The 18,429-nt window shown below is 37.1% G+C and overlaps 1 protein-coding gene across 6 annotated transcripts in view; it reads left to right on the top strand.

Annotated features, from left to right (window-relative positions):
• Window positions 1-4,174: 4,174 nt before the first annotated feature.
• cyc (basic helix-loop-helix ARNT-like protein cyc) overlaps window positions 4,175-18,429 on the top strand; it is a 542,159-nt gene continuing 527,904 nt past the window's right edge. For all 6 annotated transcript variants that reach the window (XM_069828076.1, XM_069828072.1, XM_069828074.1 and 3 more), the window contains exon 1: window positions 4,175-4,382. The gene's annotated coding sequence lies outside the window, so the exon portion shown is untranslated. The remainder of the gene's footprint in view (window positions 4,383-18,429) is intronic.

Here is an 18,429-nt window from a genome sequence, read left to right as displayed (position 1 = left end):
TTTGACGGAATTTGGCTGGGAGTTGTTTCATCATCCACCCTACAGTCCTGATTTTGCTCCCAGCGATTTTCACGTTTTCTTGCACCTCAAGAAATTCCTGTCCTCCGGTGAGCGTTTTGGCAACGACGAAGAGCTGAAGACGTCTGTCACACGCTGGTTCCATTCACAGGCGGCAGAGTTCTACGACAGAGGGATACAAAAGTTGATCCCACGATACGACAAGTGTCTCAATTCTGATGGTGGCTATGTTGAAAAATAGCTGAAACATTGCTGTACGTGTTGCCAATAAATGTTTTCCTGAAAGTGTGTGTTCTTTTTTTTTTTTTAAATAGGGAAACTTACTTTCTGGATGCGCCTCGTACTTCTGTTTCTGACTTGAGCATTCATCCACAGAAGCAATTCGAATGATTACGAGGGCTTTTGGAGACGATTTAGTGAGTGAAGCTGAGGTAAAATTGTAGTACTAACACTTCATTGATGGTTGGGATTTTGTTAAAAGTGATCAAAATTTTAGAAAACCTTTAACAAGCAGTACACCTAAACATGTTGAACACGTACAAGCTGCAATCAATGAAAGGCGGCAATTGACAATACGAAAATTATAAGGGATTCAAGATTTTGACAGAGGACCTTGACATGAAATATGTTATGACAGAATTATTGAAAATGCATCTGCCCATTCTACATATCTTTTGCAGGATTTTTTTTGACAAAACATTGCATCACCCAAGTCTGTCGATGATCATACAGTCCATATTTTTCTCTCTGCGTCTTATGGCATTTCTCAAAGCTAAACTCGCCATTGAAAGGGAGGAGATTTCAGATGTTGGATGGCATGAAGGAGAACATGATGAGACAATTGAGGGTAATCCCAAAAAGGACTTTGCAGAGCTTTTTGAAAAGTTGAAGATGCTGAAAAGTGTGTTAAGTCTCAAGGGAAGTACTTCGAAGAGGACTAAGGGGACATTTTCCTAGATAGACTACTTGTTTCATTATCATCATCTTCATTTGGCGCTACAGTTTGTGTGGGTTTTGGCTTCTTTAACAACTGCCTTCTACATATCTCACTCTGTCGTCAGTCATATTTGTCCAATCTCTCAAGGTCTTCAGTTGCACCATTCATCCACCTCACCTTTGGCCTACCCTTTCTCCTCCTATTATATAGTTATTCTTATTGGTATTTATGTCTCCGGCATTCTGCTTAGATGTTCCAGCCATCCTGTAGGCTCTTATAAATTTTACAATATCCTGTCCTTCAATCAGCCACACCAATGTATTTGTGGAGGAATTGCTGATATTTATGGCCATCATGCACTCAGCTGTTCGAGGAGCAAGGGTCGCATTCCCAGACATATATTACTCAATGATATCATTAAAAGATCTCTGACTTCTTGTGACATCCCGTCTCTTTTGGAACCACCAGGTATTAGTCACGCAGATGGTAAACGACCCGATGGTCTCACCTTAATTCCATGGTCTAGAGGAAAATCTTTACTTTGGGACTCCATTTGCGTTGACACTCTAGCTCCATCTCTCTTGCCGAATACCTCCAGACGCGCAGCATCTGCTGCTGAATTAGCAGTGAAAATTAAGGTCAATAAATATGCTCATCTTTTAGACAATTATATCTTTGTCCCCTTTGCTGTGGAGACCTTCGGTCCTTGGAGCCATCATGGCGCTAAAGATTTGGTATCTCAAATCAGCCAAATTTTGATATCCATTACTGGTGATCGTTGTTGGACTACTTATTTGCGTCAATGCTCAAGTATTGCAATTCAACGCGGAAATGCAATGAGCGTTTTGGGTACTCTTCCCAAGTCCAGCCCTTTGGATGAACTCTTTCTCCTGTAAAATTTATTAAGTATTCTGTATGTAAATATTTGTTTTTAGTTTTATATACCGTATTGTTCAAATTGTTTCAAATTTTCAGGAAATCTGTAGCCATTGAAACTGTAGAGAATGAACTACTTTAATGGTGATATAAGCATAATTTCATAAATTTTAAGTAACTAATGTTTGAAGTATATATATAGTATAGGCTATATTATACTCATTCACAAATCAGAATGTTTTTAAACCCTCTCAAATTTTGTTATTGGTGATGGTTAATAGGCCTATATATACTATTAAATTCACAGGTGTTTATTAAGGTTGTATAGTTCATTATTAGATTGCATCCTCCATCCCTGATGATCTCTAACAGGACTGAATATTCTACGCAAGATCTTGCGTTCGAAGCAACTCAGTTCTGATCATTCTTTGTTAATGTCCTTACCACAGAGCCATACGTAACTACAGGGTGGACCAATGTTTTATCAATTTTAATATTTGTCATCCATGAAATCATTTGGTTTTTAAACAGTTGTGAGTTAACATAACAGGCCCAGTTCCCGCCTGTATTTTATCATTAACACAGTCGCTCATGTCACAGTTGTTACTTATAAGGGCTCCTAGATAGCGAAATTGAGTTACACCTTCAAATGTTAGATCTTGGATTGTTATGAGGAGTTCTGTTTTTGAAAGTGAACACTGCCATATTTTTAAGTTTTATCTTGGTTCACAGTGAGTCCCATCATTTTAGCAGCCTTAGATCTTCCTGATCATATAGATCTAGGCGTACACTCAGGCATTTTATACAGCCAATTTACAGCCGTCTCTAGAGCAATGAACCATGGCCGCGCTTTTTCAAACCAGGGTTGCCAGATAAAGGAATCGAAACCGTCGTACTAACTTATAAAAACTGTCGTACTTCAGCATAAAATTGCCGTATATTTCTCAACTTCGTAATATACTTCTAGTTCACCGCTGTGTAGTAATGGTTAGTATGTCTGACTGTGAAACGAGCGGGCCAGAGTTGAAATCCCGGATGAGACGAGTTATCTGATTGACGTTGTTTCCAAGTTTTCCCTCAACCCATTAAGAGCAAATGCTGGTTAACTTTCGAGCTGGAGTCATTTCACTGACATTATCACCTTCATGTCATTACGCAGTTGATAAAGAATCGCAAAATAAATATATCTACCAGTAAATTTTAGTTCCAAATAAAAATACTACTAATTATAGTTCACATCCACAATGACATTCAGCATTGAAACAAATCACCACCCATTTCTTCATCATCAACACTGTCATCGCAGTAAGGTGTGCACGATGACGCTTGGTTATAAACAACTTTGTTATATTTAAAGTCAGCAGAATTTGATCTTTGGCCGGCGCGGCGGCAGATAGGCCAATAAATGCGGCGGCTGAAAATTATATCAAATTAATTCATCTACAGTCGACTCAAACCTGACACCTCTATAATGTCGGCGCGTTTAGACTTCTTAATGCTACTGCGATACTATTTCATTGATAAAAGATTTCCTTTATCGAACAAACAGGGAAGTTAATAAAATTAAACTCGTATTACTTTGATATAACTGCGCCATTTACGTGAAACTTAGAGCTCAAGATGACAAATTATGACTTGCATGCAAGCATAGTTACAGATCGATTTTCAAAGCACCCCCCCCCCTTAATAGGACGTTTCTTTAATATTAGTCCAGGACATATTAAACGAAGAAAACTTATCTAAAGGGGACGAATTAACCATAAATTTCATTTTAATTATAGACCAACATTATAAGTTCCCAATTATTTTTTCTCTTCAGTGCAATAGTCGTACAAAATTGCGTACGACATAGAGTGTCGTACCTCGTACATTGAGTCAATATAGTCTTATGCGTACGACTAGTCGTACGTATGGCAACCCTGTTTCAAACGTACGTAAAAAAATAATTGAGGGTTCGGATTATCGACGCTCTACTGTAGCAGTAGTCTGTAAATTAATTTGCAATGCTCGTGAAGGGAGCAAAGGAAATGCGAATGCTTGTAGCCTACTTCCGTTGTGTAAGACGCACCCTAATTTTAAGGCCTATTTTGAAGTTTGAAAAAAAAAAAAACTTCCTGTACACTGACAAAATAATGTGTTGTATATCGGTACATATATTCCCCCTCCCCCCATTTCTTTTGCCTGTTTTGAAAGTATGCCAATGAATTGTCATGAGATGGCGCTGGAGTTGGGTTTTTTGATCAGACTATGGTTGGTAGACCTGCGAGAACTCGAGTGCTGCCATCATTTCAAGTTTTCTGGAACTACGTGATGTTTCTCGTGACGTCACTATTGTCAGCAGTGTAGCCGTCTGAGGCACGGGGAGGAAAGGAGTGTGAGAAGTCATGATGTTTTTATTTACACGAAACTTCGGTTTTTATTTAAATATTCGAGTTGTTTGTGTGTGTAATACTGAGTTACATATCTCTGTGTAATGAGAAGTTTTTGTAGTGACGTGTCAGTGAGAGACAACAACATTTATACGCAATTTGTGCTGGTTCCCGTGGGTCTGGTAAGTGAGTCAAGTTGTAAGGGTCATTATTGAATGAATCGGTGTTAGTTTTTAGCGTTGTAATTCTACTTTGCATGCATGACTTGGGATAGAATGGAACACTTACACATTGTGGTGTGTATTACATAATACACATCATGTTCTTATTCACTGACGTCTGCTGTGTTTTTTTTTAATCTTCTGACTACATCTCTAGCTTATTACGTAATGGGAAACAGCGCGCGCAAAATGTGTTCTTAAAGACAGTGAGTGAAAGGTATAGTAATCTGTAAAATTTTGTCAATTATCGTGTTAAGTAGACATTCTACTAATCCAGTGTAAACATGATGTGAGATGTCATAAGTTTATATTACGGATATTTCTGTAAGAAGTTTGTGTTTTGTTATGCAATTGTATGTGCGGACACCTTTGACATTGTATACATGTTAAACGCGTATCATTTTGTAAAATAATGTTACGTGTAGCGCAACTTCATCTCAATTGACGATCAATTGAGATCAGAGTTCGGCACTTCATCTGACATATTTAGGTAATTATGCTTAATGTATTATCGTCTAAATTATGTTCTATTAAGTAATTGAACTATATTCATACCATGTGATGCGAAGCTCATCTACCGTCCTTGGTATTTAATCGAGATTCGTGGAATGAAATTTTGTATCAGTACCGGTATGGATAGTATTAGCGGTAAACAATAACCAATAGAATAGAAGAAGATAATTATGAAGTAACAACAATATTTATTCAAATTTATAACTTTATTTTTGGACGGTAAGATTATGTATTCATCTAATGCACACGGAGAAGCTGTTTTTATGGAACACATAACACAGTGTTTTCTTAAGAAAATTGTAATATTGTAGATAAGAATTTATATTTTTTTCCCTATTAGCCTAGGCCTATTTCTTTGTAATGTAGTTACACCAAAACACACCGTTCTGAAAATAAGAAAGTCATTAGCCAACATTTAGACCTATTTGACTAAATCGAAGATTTTTAAACATAGGTACCGGTACGAATATTGTTAGAACGAATTTGTGATTGCCATTAATAGAGGAGCGGCGAAGGAATCAAGAACAGTATCGTGTTGACATGCATTACTTTTAAACGTCTAGATGTTACTTTGTGCTCCAAAGACCAGTATGTCTTTTTTAATTCTGTGGGCGAGAGTGAATACATTGCACTGCAACCGCCCCATATATGGGAACTTTCAATAATTGTGCACAACCATCCCTCTTGGGAATTATGTACTATGTTAATCATTGTAGTTAGGCGCATTCTCGCACCAGCTGACTGAACCAAGGTCTGTTGCACACCCAGGTCCCGTATATATAGGCAACCCCACACGCTGCTAGGCCAGCTCCGTGCGTCGCCAGTCGAATGCCATAGATGGAGAACGAAGTGGAGTTGACGGAATGATGTAAATGGCTATATACTGGGGAAACGGAATAACCCCGCGGTAGCTTATGTCGTTTACTCAGAAAATCTGTGTCCTTAGCCCCATTCGAACACTGTCGAAGGCGTTGAATCTACTGGAGTACCGTAACGTGTAGAGAGAAATTGCTTCCGAAAGAATACTATACGAGGAGCATAGGCGGAAAGAGAACAGTTTTCTTTGTTGGGGGGAGGGCAAAGCAAAACCATGGAATCCCGATATAATAATCTTATGGGGGACATTATTTACCTGCTTGACCGTGGTACAGTATATCGGAATATGATCATTTAATAAAGGTATTTTCGGGGGTGAGGCATGTTTCTTACAGTGTTACATCCATATTCGCGATGTTTCGGACCAAGTTGTGTAGGGCTTGAACTGTAGGTCTACTACAAATTATAATAGAGCATAACTTAAAACAATCTCCCTATTTTTCTCTCTCATACACAAACACATGCATACATCAATAACACTACGTAACAGAGCTAATAGAAACTTATCTGAAGCTTACTTTCCTGAAGATATCATATGAAATGTAAATTCTAATTATTTTACTTAATCTCTCGTCTTTAAGTTTACACATTATACCGAGATCACTTTTTTCTTAAATCTGCAGTATGTTATTCATATTTCTCGAACTAACGGCTTTAGCCACCGGCGTGGCTCAGTCGGTTAAGGCGCTTGCCTGCCGATCTGAAGTTGCGTTCGGGCGCGGGTTCGATCCCCGCTTGGGCTGATTACCTGGTTGGGTTTTTTCCGAGGTTTTCCCCAACCGTAATGTGAATGCAAGGTAATCTATGGCGAATCCTCGGCCTCATCTCGCCAAATATCATCTCGCTATCACCAATCTCATCGACGCTAAATAACCTAGTAGTTGATACAGCGTCGTTAAATAAGCAACTAAAAAAAAAAGTAACGGCTTTACCTGCAGACTTCTAACACATGAGTACAGGCTGTTACAAAATAAACATTACAGTGCTTCCATTCCTCAAATAGGGTATAGAAATTCTTATACATTCAGAAATTTAAAATAAATATTATAGTCCAGACACATGATTCTGAAGACATTAATGCGTAAATTTAAGCACAGAAACTTGGTAATAAAAAAGCAAGAAACATTTTTTGAATTCAATATTTTCTAACGTTAATAGAAAAAGAAAAAGAGTTCAGGCAAATTTGGGGGGGGGCAGTGCCCCTCCATGCCTCTCCATAACTCCGCCTATGACGAGGAGGACTGCCCTTTTTTAATCAACACATTGAAAAATCAAATTTCATATTATATACATTGACTAAATGTAGAATAAATTAAGTAAATTTTGAACCCTAAATTCAGTGTTGTCAACAATACTATAACTGAAGTTTGGATATTTAAAGATGGATTGCATTTGAATAAATTAAGTAAATTTTGAACCCTAAATTCAGTGTTGTCAACAATACTATAACTGAAGTTTGGATATTTAAAGATGGGTTGCATTTTTCCATAAGATAAACATCTTGAAGCTTGTGTTCTTGTTAAGAACTTACGGATTTCATAACATTATTTTTACTTCGGAATATGTATTATAATATGTCTTTTTCGTATTAAATTCTATCGTACCTGGTTAACATGTTTCGGCCAGTTATTGGCCTTCTTCAGAACTGGTTGTTGCTGGTCTTGGCGCCTTTTGTTTTGTTTCCTGTGTGGGGGTGTGTTTCTGTAGTGTAATGTGGAGTCAGAGAGAGTGTGTGTGTTCTGAAATTGAGTTGTGTATTGAGAATTTCATGTGGATGTGTTTTTGTGTGTCTGTATATTTCGTATTGTTCTAGTATGTTTAATTTCTGGCTTTTTGGTTGGATGTGTAGAATTTCCATGTCTGTGTTGATATCTCTGTAGGTGTGGTTAGCATTTGTGACGTGTTCTGCATATGTGGATGTGTTTTGTAATTTTGTTATGGCTGTGATGTGTTCTTTGTAGAACACGTTACAAATGCTAACCACACCTACAGACACATCAACACAGACATGGAAATTCTACACATCCAACCAAAAAGCCAGAAACTAAACACACTAGAACAATACGAAATATACAGACACACAAAAGCACATCCAAATGAAATTCTCAACACACAACTCAATTTCAGAACACATACACTCTTTGACTCCACATTACACTACACAAACACACCCCCACAGGAAACAAAACAAAAGGCGCAAAGACCAGCAACAACCAGTTCTGAATAAGGCCCATAACAGGCCGAAACATGTTAAGCAGGTACGATAGAATTTAACACGAGAAAGACATACAGAGTGATTTATATAGAACTGACACATTTCTTTCCTTAATTGTTTCAAAACGAATTGTGCTAGCGACAACTTATTTTTTTTTTATTTTAGTAGGTTACTTTACGACGCTTTATCAACAGCTTAGGTTATTTAGCGTCTGAATGAGATGGTGATAATGCCGGTGAAATGATTCCGGGGTCCACCACCGAAAGTTACCCAGCATTTGCTCATATTGGGTTGAGGGAAAACCCCGGAAAAAACCTCAACCAGGTAACTTGCCCCGACCGGGAATCGAACCCGGGCCACCTGGTTTCGCGGCTAGACGTGCTAACCGTTACTCCACAGGTGTGGACGACAACTTATTATACCTAAAATGTAGAAGAATTTTGGGAGATTATTTATCTCTATAGCAAATATTGAAAATGTCCTCCATCCTGCATAAGGCACAACAAGAGTCGTTGATTTAATGTGTACTGCATTTTCACGTTGACACAAAATGTCGAAAACAGCTGCCAACAATAGGAATAAAACATAAACATCAGCGCATCTAGTGCTGCCAACAATAGGAATAAAACATAAACATCTGCGTATCTAGTGACAAGGAATCGAAACTCCAGAACATTCTGCTTAATTTGGTGCTAAAATTGGGTCAGTGCTGCCAACAATAGGAATAAAACATAAACATCTGCGCATCTAGTGACAAGGAATCGAAACTCCAGAACATTCTTCTTAATTTGGTGCTAAAATTGGGTCACTGAATGAATTTCCAACGGAATAATTAAAGAAAGAAATGTGTCAGTTCTATATAAATCACTCTGTATAATACATATTCCGAAGTGATATAGTGTTAAAAGATGCGTAATCAAGATGTACATTATTTTTACTTTTATTATTATGTTCGTCGAGTTAACTCTGTGATAGCGCGCCTGCCTCCAAACTGGCCGACCAGGTTGGGATTTCCTGCGCGATCAGAGAGTTTTTTTTATTAGATTATTTTACGACGCTGTTTCAACATCTCAGGTTATTTAGCGTCTGAATGAGATGAAGGTGATAATGACGGTGAAATGAGTCCGGGGTCCAGCACCGAAAGTTACCTAGCATTTGCTCGTATTTGAGGGAAAACCCCCGGAAAAAACCTCAACCAGGTAACTTGCCCCGACCGGGATTCGAACCCGGGCCACCTGGTTTCGCGGCCAGACGCGCTGACCGTTACTCCACAGGTGTGGACATCAGAGAGTTTCGTGATTATGACTTAATATATGGATACAACAGTGTAACATTAAGTAGTGCAAATGAAGTGTTTCTAGCATTTTATAATGCAGGTCTCCCCACATGAATACAAGCAAACAGTGAATTATAGCATAAAACCAACGCCTTACGATATAGATACCCGAACCCTCGTTAATGTGGCAGCGTATACGGGAATTATCTTCCCTCCCTCCGTCATAAAGGAGGGTGGTCTCTTTCATAAGCTCTAACAGCTTTCCTACACGCAAAGGCACACATTCTCCATGTCCTCATGCATATGAACTACAGGCAAAGCATAGCTATTACAAGGTCAGAGCTTTCCTCCAGTGTAATGACATGAATCTGTTTTGCTTTCACATCTCTTTCTTCTAATTTTTATGTAGGCTAATGAAGATACATCGTTTTCATTATCGATCGGAAATTTTCTTTCTCCCACTTTTATCATTTGAGTCGGCGAAACAGAGTTTGTTAGTCTACTGAGTCTACTGACTACTCTGTTGGCACGCTTCTGAGTAGGCCTAATTCCTAGTTTGGTTACTGAAGTGCAGTTGGAATGTGCGTGGGAGATATTTACATAGTTTAGTACAGTAGTCCTCGGTCGTTAGGCTTGTAATTTAATCATATTCAGGGGGTTCTAGCATAATTGAGGGAGTCTCGGCAAGAAAGTGCCAAGCCACATTTTTACACTTTTGAAATAAGGCAAGTTGAATGTTTGATCAAATCTTCTAATCACAGGAAAAGTTAAATTTTGATTCTACATGTATAATGAGTTTCCTTGATATATTTTTAATTAAAATGTGAAATATATTGTACATATTTTTTTATTATTTCGTATTAAAAATTTATTTATGCTCGACCATGCCGAAATGTAGTAATTATACACCTGGTAGCAGCCTCATTAAAGTTCAGGTGTTCCACCAATCAGAAAACACCATTGTAGCAATATGAAAGCGCAAGTATCGATTATTCTCGGATATGCAATCGAAAGACAACTAGCGAAACGTCACGGAGGCTGGAAATCCAATACTGTCGCAGAAGGTTATGTTCTGTTACTATAATAATTAGCGTCAATTGCAAATAATATTCAAATAAATTCAATTTGTCATCTCGTTTTTCAATGTCTAAATCAATTTCAAGTTTATATCAAGATTAATGTTTCTTTTATTCTCTACATTATATCAAGGTCAATGACATTTGTTTCTCGGAAAAAAAACAATACTTTCGCGTCTACGCACATCTCACAATTTACGAGATATTGCACAAGGTCAGTTCCGCTCCCCAGTCAGATAAGAATAACATGAATACTTGTGAATAATTTCAAGTTAGAAATATGGTTGGGCATAAAAAGTCCTATGAAACTTGCCTATAATGGTAATTAAGACGCTCGTATGAAAATTATGAAACTCGCTTGCGCTCGTTTCATAAACATACTGGCGTCTTAATTACTACCATTATAGGCTCGTTGCATAATGTACTAATGTATACTGTTCCGTGGCTTGACACTATCTTGGCCAAAAGAATTACTAGTTATATGGTGTGAAGTTTTATTGACATTAGAAATGTTATATTTTCAACTATTATCTACCCTTTTTAAGACAAAGAAACTTTATATTAATTTCGTTACTTCACAAAACACAATGACCTAAAATATAGGGTATTTCAAAAGTCAGTTCAAACATTAAACCCTTGTAAATATTATAATATTTGAGATACTGAGAAAACAAAAACATCGCAGTATTGGGCAAACAACGGGATTTACAAAACATTGGGAAGATATCCGCCGTTCTCTTGTTCGACGTACAGCATTCTGTCTGCGACACCATGCACAGCATTTTGCAGATAATGTCTTGGAATATTGGTATCTTTCAGTTGCAGTAGGGTTGTTAGATGTGTCACGAAAACTCGTTCTTTAAGGTAACCCCACAACCAAAAGTCGGCCGGATTGAAATCTGGAGATCGCGGAGGCCACATTGTTGGATAGTGCCTACAGCACTGGTTTCTACAGGTATAGATGGAATGAATTCTTGGACCGGTAGTAATGAGCGATGATAGGAGAAGTATGAGATGTGGTGAGTGCAGCCAGCGCAGTGGATATCCGGAGAATGTAAACACGCCGAAGTCTCTTCTCTCCCTCTATGGACCAACCACACGGAGAGTTAAAGAGCATGTGACCTTGCATGACTTACGTCCACAAGCAGAGATGAACGTTCATCCAACGGAACGGAGGTATATCATTGTCAGCATATTGATGTCCACCTGTTACAGCTGGTTTTCGTAACCTGATTTCGCTACCTATCGCTTCCCAAATTCATCACGATGCTGGGTATGCACCGGTCCCATACACTGGTAAAAATTTTATGAGAAAATTCCTTCTCCATAGTACTCGAACCAGGATGCATTCCGTAACGCGGGTCCTAGGCATGATGTCTTTATACCACGAAGGACGTTCTACATCCGTTAAATCACTTCTAGCACGTCTGACCATGAAACGAGCTGACCTGGGTTCAAATCCTGGTTGGATAAGTTACCCGGTTGAGATTTTCCCTCAACCAATTGAAACAGAATTGCTAGCTAACTTTAGGCGTTGGACCTCGGATACATTTCACCGTCATAATTATTACACTTTCCTCTTTCTTCATCATCTCAGTTTCTTTCCCATATTCCGGCCTTGTTTTGCTGTTAAAATCTGCACAGTTATATATATATATATATATATATATATATATATATATATATATCAGGGCGGAAGTAATACAGGGACATCATTTTATTTTTACTTAAGTTTTTATTGTACCTGAGTTTTTGAATGTACTTCACTCTCACCCCTTCTACTAATGAAGTTCAACCGTCCTCCACACAGATCCAAGATTGCATATACAGTCATAGTAGCCTTACGGTTATAGTAAACAGTACGTTCCAGAAATACGTTCGCGTTTTCCAGTGACGAAAGAGCTTTCAATATTGAATCATTTTCGCACAGGTACTGTCGTTCATTTGCCAACGTCGTATCCCGGTTTCCCCCACCAGCTTTTATTCGCCAGCTAGTGGCTGGGCTGTCTTAGCTCCTTTCTCAGAACATTAATTTCTGTTAAGAATTGGACGTCTACGTAATATTATACAACTGTTTAACTTAAATAAAAGGGCCTTGTTAAGTAATTAACTGTCACGTGATTTCCTCCCTTTCTACGACGTAACCACTTGGACGGACAGTAGATAGTATGTCTGAGTAATTTTATCTTTTCGGATCGGGCAGAAGTGAAGATTGAATTTATAGTACCTAAGGTACTCTTTTATAGAGTAGGTACGGAATTATTTCAACATGAATTACTAGTACGAAGGACGAAACTAGTAATTGGGATTAGGTACAGTAGTCTATAGTGCGATAATATGCACATAGAACTGAAGCCTGTATCGAAATGAACGGCTACCATTTTAAAAAATGTGTTTAAATATCCATATTATGATTATTTTTCAATTTAATTTCATTCTCTATATTGTACGCTAATGTGCTGTAGACAGTATAATATACACTGCATAATGAATACGTCCACATAGACAGCTCAGTTCGTGGTAAAAACACTCATTGTTAATACTGTACTGTATTTTGATTAAACAAAAACCTACTGAAAATGATCAAACTCAAAAGCGCAATGTTTCCTATTTACGTAAATGGATGAACTACTTTTCTTCCCTCCTATACCTAGTAAAGTGATTTGTTTGTATATTACGCCAGTATCATCGAACTCCAGTCGTGGAACGGGGTAGCAAACGGCGTTGATCCAGAGGTATAGGCAAGTTAATATTAAAAATGTTAGTAAAAATAAAATGATGTCCCTGTATAACTCTGCAGATTTTAACAGCAAAGCAAGCGATACCCAAAGGACTTGCGAATCCTGTTAAAATTTCATAGTAAAGTATGATATGAATAAAATAATTCAGTGTTTTGTTCTTAAAATGTTAGATTAATTAATCTGCAATTTGCTTTCCCACTTTATATGACCTTAATTTTATCGTATGCGACTATTTTCAGTACTGATGAATTAAGTATGCTAATATGTGTGCAGTTACGAAAGATTCCGGTCTACGCCACCGATATGAGTCAACTGGCAACTTAAATAGAAATTTTCTTATCTCCACTTGACATTTGTGCACATGACAAAAATTTTCAGTAAGTGACAGTTGTGAAAAAATGTTAATAATTTTTCACAGAATGTAATAACAAGATAGCATGTAACTTATTTCTTAGTTATTTTATGCTTAAGAAATAATTTTAATATACAAGATAATGATCAGAGGACGAGCGACCTGGTTCACAAGAGAAGGACTAGTTGAGATAATAAAATTAGTTTTGTTTTGTTGTATGTCTGATCATGCGCACTGCCTTCTTTTTGGAACTTATAAAATATCTGTGCGACAAAACATTTTTCTAAGACTGTACATTATTTTTTGTGTATTAATAATTATGGCAAGAGAATCTATTATTCGTCTTAAACGTAATTACTGGAATAGGGTTGGTATCTGATAAAAGTTAATATGGAGAAAATGAGCTCGTAACGGTACAATACTGAAGAAAAATTAGTGTGAAGAAAGTGATACTTCTATTGGACGTTTTGTTCAGTTTCTCTACATGTCACTTAACATACAACGAAAACTGGGTACTACTACTACTATTTACTGGCTTTTAAGGAACCCGGAGGTTCATTGCCGCCCGCCATTGGTCCCTATCCTGAGCAAGATTAATCCAGTCTCTACCATTATATCCCACCTCCCTCAAATCCATTGTAATATTATCTTCCCATCTACGTCTCGGCCTCCCCAAAGGTCTTTTTCCCTCCGGCCTACCAACTAACACTCTATATGCATTTCTGGATTCGCCCATACGTACTACATGACCTGCCCATCTCAAACGTCTGGATTTAATGTACCTAATTATGTCAGGTGAAGAATACAATGCGTGCAGCTCTGCGTTATGTAACTTTCTCCATTCTCCTGTAACTTCATCCCTCTTAGCCCCAAATATTTTCCTAAGAACCTTATTCTCAAAGACCCTTAATCTCTGTTCCTTTCTCAAAGTGAGAGTCCAAGTTTCACAACCATACAGAACTACCGGTAATATAACTGTTTTATAAATTCTAACTTTCAGATTTTTTGACAGCAGACTAGATGAGAAAAGCTTCTAAACTGAATAATAACAGGCATTTCCCATATTTATTCTGCGTTTAATTTCCTCCCGAGTGTCATTTATATTTGTTACTGTTGCTCCAAGATATTTGAATTTTTTTACCTCTTCGAAGGTTAATTCTCCAATTTTTGTTGTTTCATTTCGTACAATATTCTGGTCACGAGACATAATCATATACTTAGTCTTTTCGGGATTTACTTCCAACCCTATCGTTTTACTTGCTTCAAGTAGAATTTCCTCGTTTTCCCTAATCGTTTGTGGATTTTCTCCTAATATATTCACGTCATCCGCATAGACAAGAAGCTGATGTAACCCGTTCAATTCCAAACCCTCTGTGTTAATCCTGAACTTTCCTAATGGCATATTCTAGAGCGAAGTTAAAAAGTAAAGGTGATAGTGCATCTACCTGCCTTAGCCCGCAGTGAATTGGAAAAGCATCAGATAGAAACTGACCTATACATTAAACGTAATTACTGGAATAGGCTTGGTAGCTGATAAAAGTTAATATGGAGAAAATGAGCTCGTAACGGTACAATACTGAAAAAAAATTAGTTTGAAGAAGGTGATACTTCTATTGGACGTTTTGTTGAGTTTCTCTACATGTAGTCACTTAACATACTGGTACAACGAAAACTGGGTAGCATACAAAAAACATTCTCTTTGATTCCAAAATTAAGGCATTTGACTTCATTGCACAACTTAAATGTATGTAGTGTACATATCAGGTGAGTAAAAAGTATGAAATACTACTTGTCAGTTTCTTATTTTTAATTTTATGAAGAAACACTATATACAGTATGAATATTTAGTCCTGACAGTCTCCGGCAATGTGCGCCTGGGTCAGGCCAGTCCATAAAGTTACGTCAAGGGGTGTTCAGGTTAGTCTGTCGCCTGCAGTCAGAGCGATCGGATGTCACGCATGCGGTATAGCGTTGTGTTTCCAGTACAGTTAACCTGTACTGCATTACTTTACCGACCGCTCGCCCTTATCTCTACTCCGGATCTCTCCCACTACTCCTATTACTTCCCCTCTTTCACGTCGCTGAGCTGTCAGGACTAAATAATCGGTCTGTACAGATACGGAATTAACGTTTGGAACGAGTCTTGATGGGAGTCCACCTGTATGTAGGCAACAATTTCGCACGATTGTTCCCAAGTAGCATGTATACTGGAGCTCTTGTTTACTGCACATGCGCAGTATATTGTAAGCAAAATAAAGAAGCTCCAAATTTTATTTCTGTGTCTGTACAAAAGTTACAGTTATAAGGGGTGAAAAAAGGAATATTTGAACATGCTTTAATGTTTTTAGTTGGTTATTTTACGACACTGTATCAACTGCTGTGTTTATCTAGTGTCTGAGTGAGATGAAGGTGATAATGCTAGCGAATGAGTTCATTTACCCAGCATTTGCTCTTAATTTGTTGACGGAAAACCCGGAAAAAACCTCAACCAGGTAACTTGTTCCAACTAGGATTTGAACCCGGGTCCACTAATTCACGGTCAGACGTGCTAACCGTTACTCCACAGCGATGGATTAACATGCTTAAAAAGAAAAAAAAAGCTTAACTTATTTTTAATTTATAAATGTTGTGCCAATCAACAATCACACAAGGTATACTTAAAAAAACTTTGACTGAAATTGATTATCGATTAGACATAGTGTTGTGAAGTTGCGTGCGGTAGATTACCAAAGGAAACGAAATGTCAGTGTAGAATACGACAGTTTTCACAGTCTGCTCAGAATATTTAGAATAGAATATAACCCTAAATCAGAGCTGACCAAACTGGTATCGTGATTACATCGTGTAATCAAAGACATTCATACTGGTAAGGGGAATGTCCTGTAAGTTGCTCTCTGTCTCGCTCACGTACTGATGGTAAGCAGTGTCGGTACCGTTGCTTACGGGATTACACAAGCTGGCGCATAGCACGATCGAGAGTAGGTCTCTGTGAGTCATGACAATTTCTGCCGCTAGGTTCGCCTCTCTGCCCTATGAAATGATGAATAGTACCATTACAAAGCATTGTGCATCGTGAAAATAGTTCGATTAATTGTGCATTACTGATTGAGTACGAATATTATAAATATGCCAAGCATATTACAGTGTTATTTGAAGTTTGTTCAGCTAAGTTATATTCGAAAATTGTCTGTGTTTTGCTATGTGAAGAACTCGGTACCAACAGGTCGTATCTTTATAGGTTAAGGTAAATGTCAAAGTTCTCTCATATAACAAGCAATGCTATGTTAAAAGTGGCGAATTGCATTTTCCGACTCTCGAATGATGTGACCCGAAATGTAAAATAATTTCATGCATTGTTTCACTTACCAAGCATTACTGATATAGGCCTAATGAAAATGTGAACGACGTGATGTAAACATTGAAGATAATGTTGTTACTATTTTCCCTTTCTCTTTTAGAAAATACCGACAAAAGTAATGAATTATCTTCATGCTGTACTTATTATGTAATTAATGTGTATTTGTCTGTATTTTAGACATGTGTATTGTTACGTAATTATCAGTGAATTAGGTTAGAGAACTTAACAAGGTTAGTATGAGATTAGGTATGCACCTCAAACTGTAACTAATAATGGCTGCTGCCGAAATAGGCTGAGGTGGTTATCGTGTGAAACAAATTATATCTGGAATATCTAGTTTTATTATATACGGATACGTAAAGTTTTTTTTTTTTTTTTTTTTTTTGTTTTAGCATGTGTTTGTAATTTTGTGAGGTTATGTCTAGCCTAATTTCTTTTTATTCTTGTATCATTACCAATACATTAATTTATTTTATAATATTCATTTCAGGTGTTACATCTATGGTGGCAACTCTACTTATGTTAGGATATGAAGTAACAGTATATATTCAACTTCATCACTTGCTAAAAATTAAAGAAAACTGTATGTGTTAGACTCATTCCATCGTCATTTCTTCTTATGTATGTGAACCACGTTCGTTCTAAAAGTGCTACAATAAATGAACACTATAGACAATGTGATGGAACAATTTACAAGTTACTGTTAAAATGCTCAACATTTTCAAGTGGTGCTATACCCATTGTTTCAAAATGTACATACATATTTTTACATTTCTATAAGAGGTGTCATAAATTATTTCAGCATATTTGTAAATTCTTCAAAATTAATACCATAAAGTAATGATATATCAAGTTAATTTATTTCCAGAAATGTTTGGTGTATGAACTGAAGTACAGAGCAGACAGTCCCTCAGTTTATATGTAATATGTTTTAATATCAAGAATGACAGCCTTTTATTGTAATATAATTGAGGAGTAGAAGTTTGCAAATTACGTCTATTGTCTATAAAAATATTGTACGAAGCATTTAATAAGCAATGATGAGTCCTTTAAATGTCCCAAATGTCAATGTCTTTTAAGTGTTCTGCTATGAATACATAGGGCAGAACAGCGCTCCGAGCGGCGGAATTGGCATTACGAGGGAACCACTTCAGACTCGTTTTTCAAGCTCTATGCGCCAGCTTGTATAATCTCGTAAGCAACGGTCGGTACCTTGTCGCTCTACAAACCTTCTGTCTCTACGAGCAGAAACAGAATGGGAAGAGGAATTTATTCGCTGTTCTGTCGGAGAAAATGTAATATGTTGCTTTGCTCAACGGTTCAATTAGTAGTAGTAGAAGCGACATTACAGGTCATTACGCTGAATACACAGGCATAACAGGTATTATTATTATTATTATTATTATCATCATCATTATTATTATTATTATTATTATTATTATTATTATTATTATTATTATTATTATTTATCAGCAAGTGTTACCATAATTCTTATGTACTTGCTTCAATTTGTAGGCCTACATCTTCCCTTTTATGATAAAATAATTACTAAGCTAGATCTCCATTTTAATTTCTTTTTTTAATTGTTTGATGATTATTAT

Source organism: Periplaneta americana, chromosome 6 (genome assembly GCF_040183065.1).
Source record: "Periplaneta americana isolate PAMFEO1 chromosome 6, P.americana_PAMFEO1_priV1, whole genome shotgun sequence".
NCBI lineage: Eukaryota > Metazoa > Arthropoda > Insecta > Blattodea > Blattidae > Periplaneta > Periplaneta americana.
This window is presented reverse-complemented; position numbering and strand designations above follow the sequence as displayed.